General features: G+C 41.7%; 1 protein-coding gene across 1 annotated transcript in view; it reads left to right on the top strand.

Annotated features, from left to right (window-relative positions):
• The window catches only part of C4H4orf19 (chromosome 4 C4orf19 homolog), a 42553-nt gene that overhangs the window by 17598 nt on the left and 11468 nt on the right, over nt 1–13487 (top strand). The window contains exons 2-4 of the mRNA XM_040556268.1: nt 766–815; nt 3342–3432; nt 5901–5955. The gene's annotated coding sequence lies outside the window, so the exon portion shown is untranslated. The remainder of the gene's footprint in view (nt 1–765; nt 816–3341; nt 3433–5900; nt 5956–13487) is intronic.

Genomic DNA, 13487 nt, shown 5'->3' with positions numbered 1-13487 from the left:
ACAAGGCTTTGCTGCAGTCATTGGCTTGCCACCTGCCTGAGGCATTCAACTGTGTCTAGCACAATGATGCTGGAAGGCATTCATGAGTAAATACACAATAACATTTGTATGTTTGCAGCATCTGTGAAAGGTGTGGAGAGGATGACTACTCTGTGTTTCCAGAGCAAGTCAAACCCATTAATTAAATTCATGCTCTTGCCTTGTTTCAAAAGGAAAAACACAGCTGATTTATGGGCACTGACAGCTGCAGGAACCAGGAGCTGGCTTTGCTCTTTCTGCCCCTAATTAATTTTTAAGCATCTGGGCAGGCTGATTTCTCAGATTCTGATCATATGAAAGGCTGTGCATGTCCTCATCTTCTAGAAAGAACAGGAAGGTGCTCCACACAGCAAACTGTCTGTCCCGCTGACACGGCTTCTCAGTGCTGGCTGAATAGTACCTGCAGGAGCTGGGTACCTAAACATCTCTGTGCCCAAGCAACCGGTAGGATGAAGCTCTCAAAGGTCCCATTCAAAAGACATTGCTTATCTACTCATTATTTTGGTCATCTTGACAATAACTTTAAAATGAGAGACAAATGGTATCTGAGAAAAACTGTAATCTATCGCAACAATGATAAACTGTCTTGTTAACAACAGACCCAGATAAATTGCCACAAGTAGAACAGAACAGAAACTTTTTCTAGAGGGAAGATGCCACAGCACATACAATATATGTCAATACCGATATTCAGCAAGACCTCAATATGTTATTTTCTTCTTCCAGGTTCTTTAAAGAGGAGACAGATTGCTAGCATTTTGGGCTGAAATCTGGAGGTAAGGAACTGGAACACAAATTTAACACCCAATCTAAGAACAGGAAATTTTTACAGGAGTGGAAAACCTCAGATGTTGAACTTTCACCCTAGACTTCTGCGAGATCTTTGCTAACAAAGAACTACACAAACATAGACGGAGTTTATTGACACCACACCACCTGCCCAGCGGACACTGCCAATAAAGATCAAAGCTTCCCCTGCATTAATGAGCTAAACGTAGGTGTTGCATGTTCTGCAGAAAGCTGTAGACCTACGTTGACCTCCACTGAGTAAATGTTGGGCAGGATGAACTCCAGAGGTTCTTTCCAATGAAGTAGTTTATGATTCTGCATGACACTTCATAAAACATAAATTTATTTTGTTGTGATTCATGGTCCAGGAAGCAGAAAACCTTGTATGACAGATACCACCATGTGAAATAGCTCGTGATCATTACTTGCCAGGAAGAGGTAGAACACAGTAGCCAGCATGATCTGCAAAAGCAGTGGAACAAATAGAACATAAAAATCTCTCTCTTCACCAGAGATCTAAAGTGGCCTCACAAAAAGATAGCTACAGCTAAGAACCTGTATCTGGACACCAACAGACACGTGATAATGGACTGCAAGATCATTTAAACAGACAGCACCATCCTAAGCTGTCTTAGATAATGGAAAGGTGATAATTCTCCAGAAATCCCCACGCTTATTTGAACGTACCGCTTCTTACCATTCAACACGCTAGCAGTTTATGACCTTTCAGTTTACAACAAAATGAGCAAAACTCAACCCGTACTGCTGGCAACTGGAAGCTCAGCCCATGCACCCAGGAAATGGCAAGACCACAGGGCTCTTCTGGAAGACTTTTTCTATTTTCAGCCTACTTTTTCTATTTTCAATTGTGGATCAAGGTATCTCCTCTCATCAGCTTGTTTTCACTACTCGGGAAACAGCTTTTCTGTTACTGCTCAAGTTCTCCACAAATCAAGCAGACCCATCAGATCTCAGAGAATTATTAAAACGTGCTCATTTACATGTTAACTGACGCATGGTTATCTCACCTGTTTCCATATTTCTTGTTTTCAGTGACACATTTCATATTTACAAGAAACACAATGACAGTATTCAGGAACTAGTGTACTGATAAATATATTAAAAGCCTTGGAAATCTCTTTGAGTGCAAAAACGATTGCGAGGATAACTAACCTCAACCTGATTTGACTTCTTAAGTGTTTTTTGTAAGAAAACTGACTACTCATTTCTCTCCCTCTTCAATTTCCCTAGTAAGGCAAGACATTCAGTTCTCTACATTTCTACTGTTCCTCGTCCCTACAGAGCCTCGGGGAGAAGTGTGCAGTTCCACAGCTGAAAGGCTGTTTCTGGACTCTAAGCATTCACAGGAACAATCTAGGATTTTCAAATTCAGCTTTGATTTCACAACATTTCTCCCTCTCATTATCTTGCAACAGACTGACTCTTAAAGGCTTTGATTCCGCTCCTAGCAAGGTCAGCCACAGTTTTACCATGAACAAGCAGTGGGTCTACATTTCATTCAGGATCCCTCATACGAAACCCATCTCAGCTTGTCTTCAGGAAAGAGCACATTAACACAACCATATGCAAACAATTACAGAGAAACACATGGGCAGAAACACAAAGAATGCATGTAAATCAGAGGTTCGTTCCACTGAACTTTGAATTGAGATGACGAGTAGAAATGATCAAAAAGATCCCCCTAAAAGCTATTGGAGTTTGCAGCAGAGAAAGTATTTGAACAATACCACAAAGGCACACGGGGGGCAGGACCAAGGCTAACAGAGCAGGGAAGGAAACTGTGAGGGGGGTGCAAGTCTCAGGGCATAAATTAAAACCACGGATGACAGCTGAACATTTTTTCTGAAACTGCTGGGTACGGCACTGAGTTCTATTACTTCTGACCAACAAAAGAAAAGAAGAAATGTCTACAGTCAGCTGATCTGCAGATCAGCTTGGAGGAGCAGGTTATGACTTCTGGAAAGAATAAGTCAAAGCCTGTATCGCTGTTCTCAGTAACACAGACATTGCTCCTCTTTGATCCTTGGGGTGAGGAAGGCTCTTTTCTTATGAAAAGTACTGGCTGGCTTTACACAACATTTTACAGCACAGGACCTGTGCATGGTGCTTGAAAACTTCACACTGGGAGCTCCTAATGGAGTGGGAAAGTATGTAGATCAGAGAAACAGCTGTCCAGCATTTACAAATGCAACTTTATTAAAAATAAAAATTAAAAGCAAGCCTAGCAAAGGATTCAACAGCAGAACGGGAAGGTAAATCTGGAAATAACTGCTTACAGCTCCCAAAATGTTAATTTTGTCCAGCAAAAAGCATGCTCAGGACCTGAAGCGTAGCCAGGAGCTATGCCAAAACAGGCCTAGGGTATTGCACTTAGATTTTGACTATATGACTTTGGAATAGCTTGTTTTCAGCAACCAAATGAAATGGAAAATGCAAATAGGAGCTTCTACAACGTAAGTACAGAGAGCCTAATGATTTTGTTTAAATTCCAGGATATTTTGGAATGTGAAAGCTCCTTGCTGCTTGGGTCCATGACAAACCTGCAGATGCGATTCACGCGCTGGGACAACCTGCACCACCATGGTAAGCCGTGCTCCAGAGGCTGGGGCTCGGGTCATTTGTAGTTGTGTCCTGCAATATATTGGAGTGAGTGGGTGCGTGAGGCTTTGTGCTTCTCTCCCAGAAACAATAATATGAAAAGTATTAAACAATGTAAGAGAGCAGGATGTGGCGACATTCCTTGATTTATGAACGCTATTGTACACATCAGACAAGTATTAAGTTTCCAAGAATATCTCAAAAGGGATGTTGCTAAGCAAAGATGATGGTAAAAAAGAGTATTTAGTTAAGATGTCTGAGTGTAATTTGCAGGAACAAGAACCATTTTCCAAGCTATCACTACGTAAAAGAGAAGAAAGCTCCAAATACAATGAAAAGAGGATATTTTTAACTCACGTTTAAGTATAAACATAGACTGGTTTATGTCTGATCCTGTCTGACAGAGAAAATGAACTACTGATTCACTTGAAATCCTGTCTTGCACATTTTATTCCATTAAGCATCCAGCATTTGATGCTGAGCTTTCAGCACATTTTTAACATTATAAGCAGCTTCAGTAATTCATTCCTTAAAACAAACAAACAAACAACTCTATGTTTAGATCAAAAACCAGTGACATGCATCACAGTGAAATCAGTTATCACTTGACACAATATAATGGGTAAGCTTACAAGTTATAGCTGTTGGTAAGCTGTATCAGCTCTCCTTTTTGGAATTTTCATTTTCTAGGGAATTTTAGAAACATATTTCCTAGTAGACTTAAAATAAACACACAAAACCCAATTAAAATTAATGAAAACCCTATAGCTGACCTACTATTTCAGAATTTGTTCAACAGACAAAAGCAATTCACAGGGGATAAGAATGCTCTGTAAGACTGAGTTAAACAGGATACATCTTTTGCCTTTGTTAAATAAAATCTGCATCCTCTCAACATGTGGCAGGAGGCCACGGATTTTGCTTTTCATTTTTGCAGGGATTTTTGCTTTCATTTAGGGCATGGCTTACACAAAGCAAATAACGACATCGAGACAAAATTACACTGCAAGAAAGATTAATTAGAAAATAGAACAAAAAGTAAATAGAATAAACTACTTTGTAATTAATGATGACAGCTACATCAAACAAGAATGGAATTAAGGTAAAAAGAGACAAGAAGACCCCCAGAAAAAAAAGTCACATAAAGATAGGAAGACGCAACGACTCAGTCTTCGTAAGCTTTATTCTTTACTCCACCTAAAGTACCAACAGCACCTTTAGCAGATGCATAGAAACACTCTCAGCCCTTTGCAACACTATAACGAGATGGAATAGCGCCATAAATCTCCAAAGTGCTGCCCAAACATTAAGCTCTGAGAAGGATGTGAAATGGTAGCATACAAGACAAGTTAAGTGGCTCGCTGTAGGGCAACAGAGCAGAGCAATGAATCAAACGTGCTCAGGCTCTCCTTAGCAATGACTCACAGCAGATATTGGGGCCACCTCAGTTTGGTCCCAAACCACAAGCTGCTGAATTCGGCAGAGAGCATTTAGTTTTCAGCCATATTTCAGGCTTTCAGAGCTCTGCTGAAAGGGATCTCAAAGGCTTTGGAAGCCTCTCTCTTGGTGGTGCAAGCATAACTACCTGGAGTCAAAGCTTGTAACGTAAGCTGCACTGAGATTTTTCAAGTTATTGCTACCCAGGCAGAGAGATGCTAAAGATGAAAGGAAGCACATAGCAAAAGTTTTGAACCCGCAGCAAAATACACTGACCGTTTCACAGATCTGGCCCTGACTTAGGGATTAATGTTTGTTACAGGTTTGCGTGCACACACAGATCCATGTGGGCATATGTCCACCTTCCCTTCCCTAACAAGAAACACAAAAAAAAATAATATTTTTAAAGGAGAAAAAGCATCCGCACTGTTTCAGTTTAACTCTATCGCTATCTCTCAAATTTATCTCTCTCTAAATCCTTAATAGAAAACATTTTACTGAAATTTCTGTTTAGCCTAGGGCACACATATCTGAAAGAACAATAGCTTTACGAGATACCTTGAACACTGGTGCAATGCCAGAGGCTTTTCTTAAATTTCAAAGTTCATGAAAATCTGAAGGAGAAACTTCTAACAAGGATACTGCAGTTTTAGCTGATACTATAAATATCCTGGGTGCCAGCAAGGAAAAAAAATTCCCATAATATTTGAAGATTTTCTAAGTTTATTGTTGTTATTATAAGTGTAAACATTTTACATGAGCCCTAATCCACTGTAGCAGGCAAGCCCATGCTCACTTTAAGCAGGTTAGCATTCCAGTTCAGCTCAAGGGGATGAGCATATTACTCAAGTGATTTGTTTGGTCACTGTGTAAATTAAGAAATAACAATGAATTACAATGAAGAGGAGGATGTTATACTTCCACACTGTTTGTGGCAGGCAGCCTGCTCCTCAGCATATCCTACTTGCGCAGACACACAAAGAAACCACTCTCAAAGCGTTGCTTTACTATTGCAGGATGAAGATATTTAAACCAAACCTTTCCAGCAGTGGATGGAGTACAATCTGAAAGGTAAGACTTCTTTTTTATTCTTCTTGTGTAGGTTTAAGACTTACTGGTCATTCACTGTTGTAATTTCATCACTCCACAAAGGAGAACGTCACCAGATTATTCTTCTCTCTGCAGTACCTTATTTTTTAACGATGATGCTTTGCAGCTATAGGCACTGGTGACAGAGCAGGTTCTGAACTGTTTCTTTCCAACCTCTAATATTTCTGTTGTAACAAGTGACAGATTTCCACTTTGAAGTTTAGAAAAAGTTAAACACCGTAAAAAGGAAATACAGGAACACAAAGTTGACAGGTCAGTTAACACAGGTGAAAAAGGAGGAAGGATAAAAAGCAGAAAGGAAGGCAAAAGGTGATGGGAAGAACAAACTAGTGCACTGTGGGAAAGAAAGAGGGGAATTTGGGGAAAGAGACCAAACTGGAAAACAAGAGAATTGATTTGGCTGAAGAGGGAGAGCACATTGACTTCTAGCAGCCCCCTTACAAAGAGCTGCAGGTCATTCCATCAAATGGTCAAACCCAATATCCTGACAATTTTAAGCAAGCCCCTTGAACCATTTGTTGTTGTTGGGTTTAGGGTGTTTTTGTTTTATTTTACTAGAAGAGAACCAGAGTCATGCTAACTGCTTAGGGCTTTATCCAATTCTCTTTGTATTAAGCGAGGCTGATGTTCAGAACAGTATACCACCACTACAACACCTGCCACTAGCAATACTTTGGATGATGTAAACAAACCAGAAGCATTTGAAATATTCAGGGCAAAATAATTTTGGGGACACAAAGCTACAATTGAATAGCACAGCTGAGATCACATATCCTACCTGGCCTCGATCAAGCCTAAAGGCATATATGCAATATCTATTTGAAGCAATCTCCATAGGCATTTGAGCCCACTTTCAGAATATTGTTCCCTCATGTAAAAATGCATGACACAATTGAAGGATAAAGGCCTGCTAAATTCCAGCAGTGTCTCTTCATGCCCAGTACCAAAACAAAAAGGAAAAAGAAGCAGTGAGCCTATCCACAAAACTGCTTTGCAAACAAAAAATAAGTTTTTAATAAGCCAAGATACCAAAGTTACATATGAATTAACTTGTACCATTCAGTGCACTTACATTTAATAATTGCTTTCACAAATTTTGTATTTTTTCTTCTTTCAGCTTACAAGAATTTTATGAAATCTAAAACATGAGGTCTCCACTTTCTCTCCTTTCTCCTCTTCCTCTGTTCTCCAAGTGTTTCCCAGACCACCTGAAGGCTCAAAGTCTTACAACAGCATTTGTTTTTAAAGGTTCTGCTATTGGTAGCCCCCCTATTGCTGCAGAAGGCCAGTACTGTTCCCTGTTTTTTCGCTCACAAAGCAAATAGAGCAACAGTTTTCAGCAGACAAAGGATGAAATCTAAGATCCAGGACCTTGATTCATAGTGATGTACAGTGTGCTGCTATGCTGCAAGCTAGTGGCAGCTATGTGACAGTGTCATAGCATAATCACATAATATAGCAGGGAACCAGCCTGGCCTGCCAAGTTGTTCTCACAGACTTCATCCTGCGGCAGTAGGCTTTAGCCATCACACTCACTGTCCGATATTTTCCAGTTTCCTAATGTCCAAAGTAGAATTTTCTCATTGATTTCAGTATCCATATGATTGACATAATAAAAATTAAATTATTCCAGAAGGTACAAAACAGAGAAAAATAAATACTCACTTGAGAATCAATCCACATCTAGAAAATACTTCTATATGTAAACAGGCTCAAAGTCTTTGGCTGACTCTGCAAATGGAAGTCTAAGGAAAAATGACTTCTGAGACAGAAGAGAAGAAAACAAGCAGCTCCACAGCCAGTTGTGCTGACATACGAAATTCAAGTCAAAGGATTTGTTTGCTTTCCTGTCAGTGCTGCAAAGGAAATCAAACTGTGCACTTTCTGGTTCATTCAGCCCCAGAAGTAATAAATATTCTGAAAGGCAAGTTCTGCCCTTATTTGCATTCTCCAGGTCCCCTCTGGTAAGGGTGCAGGAAACTAAGGCCACATCACAGTTACAAAAGAACCAGGAGAGAATCTGCTTTGTATTCACATTACCACATGGATCCTGCATCACTACAGGATCTTAGGGACTGCCATACCAGTTCAAACCAGCAACTTGGGTGACCAGCAGTGCCCTCATTTTCTGCTGAGTACCTCAGTTTGGCACTACTGTGTGGTTCAGTCGCACACAGCGATTGAGATAACCTGGCTATGCCTCTTTAGGCACTCTAAATTCACCTGAGCTTTCTCAAGTCACATGCAGCCAAAAAGGAACATAGCCAAAAGCAAGTCTTTCGAGGGCCAGATACAACTTCAGCCCCTGACATACTTTGTTTTCCCCAAACACACCTTTTCTGACCACAGCATCTGCCTTTTCTCAATTTCAGCTAAATCTTATCTTTCACCAGGGGCAGCAGTATCTTTCAACTGCTACTGTCCTTAACAGATGCCTTTGGCATCTCCCAGCAACAGTTGAATTTTCTGTGCTCATATAATTTACCACAGCTTTTAATATACTGATGAAACAAGTAGCATGCTTCTATTCTCTCCATCCTCTAGCATGCCTATCCGTGCTTCTATCCTCTCTGTCTCTTAGAGACCTAAACGTGTCAAGTCCTGTAAAGTTTTTAAGCCTTTCTTCTTTACTTCACCTTCTATCCAGAGGTTGAAATTTCACTCCTCCAGCTAACCCTGTACACAGAAATAGAAGCATCTGTAAGGAGGCTATCACAAGACCTTTAATTTAGGTCATTTCCTTATTATTTTAAAGATAGCTCTGATGAACCTACTGGAAAAAAAAAAGGGGGGGGAGTAGGGGAGGACATCAAATTTTGAATTGTATGTAGCTTTAGGAAATAGTTCAGTTCTTATCTGAAAAAAAAAAAAGCCTAAAGAACAAGAGCACATATATAAAAACCTCAGTATTTCCAGTGACATAGTCAACTAGTCTTAATTAGTCAATGGAGGGACTCATCAAGATTTCAAGGAGGCCAAAAGGTCTCCACTGATTTCAGGGTACAGTTGCTTCTCATGTGGGCACGCAGAACATGGATGCACGCAGGGCAAAAGGCTCATAGTCTTCAGGTTGTTCAGGCCAGGTCATTGAACAGGAAGGAAGTGAAACAGAAAATCACTGAAGCAGGATAGAGCAGTTAAACTTAAGGTATTTGATCCTCCAGCTGATATGTCGAGGGGGAAAGCACCTAGTGCAGTGCACCAAGGACAGGCCCTAGGTAACAGCTCAAAGTAAAGATATTTCTACCAAGAACCAGGATGCAGCCTCGTGTTACCACCTTAAAACGTGTCAGCGAAACACCTCCTGCCAAGCTCATCTGGGCACTGTAAGATAAGAAACTATTTGTATCAGGCTTCAGGAAAGGCTGCCCAGCCAAATACATGATAGGACTGGGAGTCTAAGAGGCAAAGGGTTATAATCAAGCACCCACATGCATGTAGGCCAGGAGGGATGAGGCACTTCAGCTGGGTTTCCCTATGGGCTTCATAAGCTCTCAGTTTGCTGTAGGCTGTGACTTTGCCAAATTTCCTGTGGCCTGAAACTCCATGTGGTGCTGAGGCCACAAACCCAGGCAGGTGCCCTAAGGCCACATCTCGCTCAGACACAGAGCACAATGTTCAACCTAAAACACAGCTGCCACTGCAGCTTCCAGTCAAAACCACCGGGGAGGCTGTGATTTTTTTTACCTAGTATTCAAAGAATTAGCAAATTGCCTCATAAATTAGGAGCCCTGGTTCCCTTTGATCCTCAGTCTCAAAGTCACATCTTCAACAGCATGTGAAGAAGGCTCAGCCCCTGTTTCTAGGGCTGCTTCTACGTTAAGAGTTTTAAAAAGACGTTAGATATAACCAGGGATTTTCAGACCAAGGGTTGGAACCACAGACTGTTCTCCAAAGTGCATAATTGCACAAAGCTTGCAGAGACACACTTTAACATCCAGAAGGAGATCAGACTCCAGACACAGTCTCTCTCAGTTGCATAAAAATTGGCTACAGCTATTTTGAGGCTCCAGCTGTGTCCCTAAACACAGTTTCTCTGCCGATTGCTTCTTTCACACGTACATGACCATCTGCTTATCACACCCTTTTTTTGCCTTGTCACACATTTAGACCACGCATCCCTTGGGAAACAGTGCATTCCTACGTTGGTGTCTGCACAATATGGCCCTAAATACAACTTGGGGTTTGGGCACCATTACAGAACAAATTAGTATAATATATAAGATTAACGACTTTAAAAGACAGGAAATATGAACTTCAGTAACTTAAACACCAGACAGTGATGTAAGTTGGGGAAGAACAGATGTAGGGAATAAGCTTGGCTGAGGAGGAAATGAGTGTTTTTATGCTGCGAGCTATATTTGTTTTTCCTTTGTGCAAACTGGCTAATGATTGTGAGAGTTTCACCCTTTGCCCGACTCTTCCTTTTAATCACCAGAAATAAAACAAACATTTTCTGTGGTAAATAACAGCGGTAGGGAAGTGCTCCGTGACCTAGTGCTGTGAGCAATGAGGAACTAGCCAGAGAGAATGCATTTCCTCTTAAAGGTCTTCTCAATATTTAAAATCAATTGTGAGGAGGGTAACAGAAGAGAAAAAGGGCACATTCAGATCACCTCGAAGTCATGCCCCACGTGCACTGCGGGCCTGTACACCACAGTAACAGGGGCCTCACGAGGAGCTCCACCTTTCCAGAGGCGTTTAAAGCAAAGCCCTGCAGCTGCCACAGAGATCAGAGAATAAAATAGTAAAAGAACAACCTCAGAGTTGATAGAGGGGAAGAAGAGGACTGACCCAATCCCATTTTACAGGCCTCGGTGCCTCTCAGAGGCCAGGCACACCAGGGAGCTGAGCGAGGCAGGGCAGGGGCTGCCCGCAGGCCTGCTGCTCCCAGCGGTGCGGCGCAGCACCAGGGCCTGTTTGTTGAACGTGGACCAGGATGACGGGCTGGAAAAGGAGAAATTATTAAAGACAGGCTGGGAGCTGAGCACCCAACCCCAGCAGGTGAGAAGAATAGCTTCATCTACATGTAAGAGCAATGAGAGGCAGAAGATGCTGGGCCGGGGCACATCTCATCCTTTAACAGCCTGCAGGAGAGAGGGGAAAGCTGCCTGCTATGAAGGCGAGGGGAACAGCTACGATGAGAACGAAACAAGGGACTTCATGTACTGCCCAGTACCACCAGGAAGCCACTGGTGGAAAGCAGAAGATCTGGCCGACCTTCCTGGCTTGGGAAGAAGGACGTTTTGAGGAGGAGCTAGCAGGACTTAACACAGCTATGCATATTGTTACACGTGGTGGAAGGTCTGCGTAGGCAATAACCAGCAGTCACAACTCAAAACAAAACACCTTTTGTAAACCTGATAGCATCAAACTTTTCATTCCTTTCCCCGTCTGCCAGCGCACCTGCAAACAACAAGTGCAGGTGTGCTCACGCGCTGGCAGCGCTCAAACCTCCCTGCCCTGGGGCCTGCCTGCCTCTGCGCCTTCGTTTGGTGCAAAGCTGCTGCCTGGAAAAACAAGGAGGTGAGGGGGCAAGGTGAGGGCAGAAGTACCATCAGGACCTGATGAAGACGTAGCTAGGTAGTTGAGGGCCTGGGGAGAGCTGTGGTAGGGAAGGGAAGCATTTCTGATGTTGCACTTGCATGAAATCAGGTGCTCCCCATTCCAGCAAAGTATTTACACCAGCATGTGTTGCCACTGCCAACTGTACTGGTATTAAAACTATGTGTACATGAGCTAAGTAGCACATATTTTTTCTGGTATCAGCAGTCAGGCTAAGTCTGACCTTTTCTCGGCTCTTTAGTAGGAATAGGAATGTAAGAAGGTATTTCCATTGCTCTGAGCATCCTGCCTGCCAGTTTTGTTTCTCATCAGGTTGTAGTTGAACGTCAGACTGGCAAGATGCTTTTCCCCATTGCTGAGAAACACCACAAGTAGAGACTTGGTTAACTCCTGCACAGGAGATGCACCTTTCAGCTAGGCGGCTGCTCCCTCCCTTGGATGCTGTTATAAATAATCCAAGGCTATATAACACAGTTTGCACTATTTTGTGTATATGATAATTAATGTCTACTGCTAATGTGATCCCAGGATGAAGAACAAATTTTTTGTCAACTACTATTGAAAATTTTCTGGAGAAACACTTGAAACACATATTTCAGATGCCACAGGCAGATAGATGTTAAAATCATGATAACATTACTCCCACTGGTTATTTGGTAAGTAGGCCGTAGTTTGGTGATTAGCTGATGCTGGAGTGATGGTTCATTGGGCAAGCACAGTGTTTGTTAGGCAAGTGTTTCTTCATACTAAATTGCTTTGCTCTAATTTCCTGAAAAGTATGGGGCTAAACTAATTAGAAACAGTTCTCTTTAAATGTGACTCGGTTTGTTTTTACCCTTGCTACGATTGCTTGCACAGCATTGTCATTTAAGGATTCTGTTATGGTGCCAGCTGTTACCTTGCTGAAAAACCAGCACTGTGACATTGGAGCCCCTTCTTCAGTGAGAGACCTGTTCTATATCAGAACACAACGCATCAACATTTATGAAGCCATAACAGAGTCCCATAAGTCCCAGATAACGAGCAATGCACGATTCTGAGGCACAACAATTTCCAGGTTTTGATACCTGCCCTGGATAAAGCCACTGTTCCCCCCTGCAAAAAAAAAACGACCAGTCTAAATCACTTTCATGACTTCTCTGGGAATAAGCAAACATAATACCTAAGTCCCTACACCCAGAAACAACCCGAAACTTCGTGCCCTGAACAGCACACAAAATACTCAAAATTCCTCCTTCACTGAAACAAACAGCTGCTGTCTGTACACAGTGCTAGTGGGTAACATCAGCCAGAGATTTGCCACTTTGGTCGCAGGAACACTAAGAATCAGGTCACTGCCCCAAAGAGCTAACAGCCCCAGGCCCAATTTAGTCAGGCAAGGGAGGAAAGAAGGGGATCAGCAGGGAAAATTCATCGTTGGATTGCAGAGGTTAGATTTCGGGGTAGTCACACTGTTGCAATTTCTGTTTCTTTCAAGAAAAATTAAAGGGTGAGGGTGTGGATATGAGCATTTCAGATAAATTTGAATGAATCAATAAGTCAGAAGTTTTAAAAGATCCTCTAAGCATGGATGAATTAAATAAATTTGGACGACAGCAGATGGTAAAATACATTGGGTATAGTCCTGTTGAGTGACATGGTGTGAGATTTTTTTGATTTCTGATTTTTTCTGAAAAGAAATTTTTTTAAAGAAATGCCGTGAAATAATTTTGACTTTTCCTTGGCAAAAGCAGGGGTTTTGACAAAAGCAAGCCATAAAGAATACTTTTTTATTATAAAAATGAAGAAATCTCAACAATACAATAGAATCACAAATGATATTTTCATAGAAAAATGTGTTTGATAATACTTGTAAAAATTCCCATAAAAATGGGAAGGTGCAGTTGCCTGTGTGACTCCCTTTGACACCTCTCTCCCTTTTCAATTCT

The sequence above is a fragment of the Cygnus olor genome, chromosome 4 (assembly GCF_009769625.2).
Source record: "Cygnus olor isolate bCygOlo1 chromosome 4, bCygOlo1.pri.v2, whole genome shotgun sequence".
Taxonomy (NCBI): Eukaryota; Metazoa; Chordata; class Aves; order Anseriformes; family Anatidae; genus Cygnus; species Cygnus olor.
This window is presented reverse-complemented; position numbering and strand designations above follow the sequence as displayed.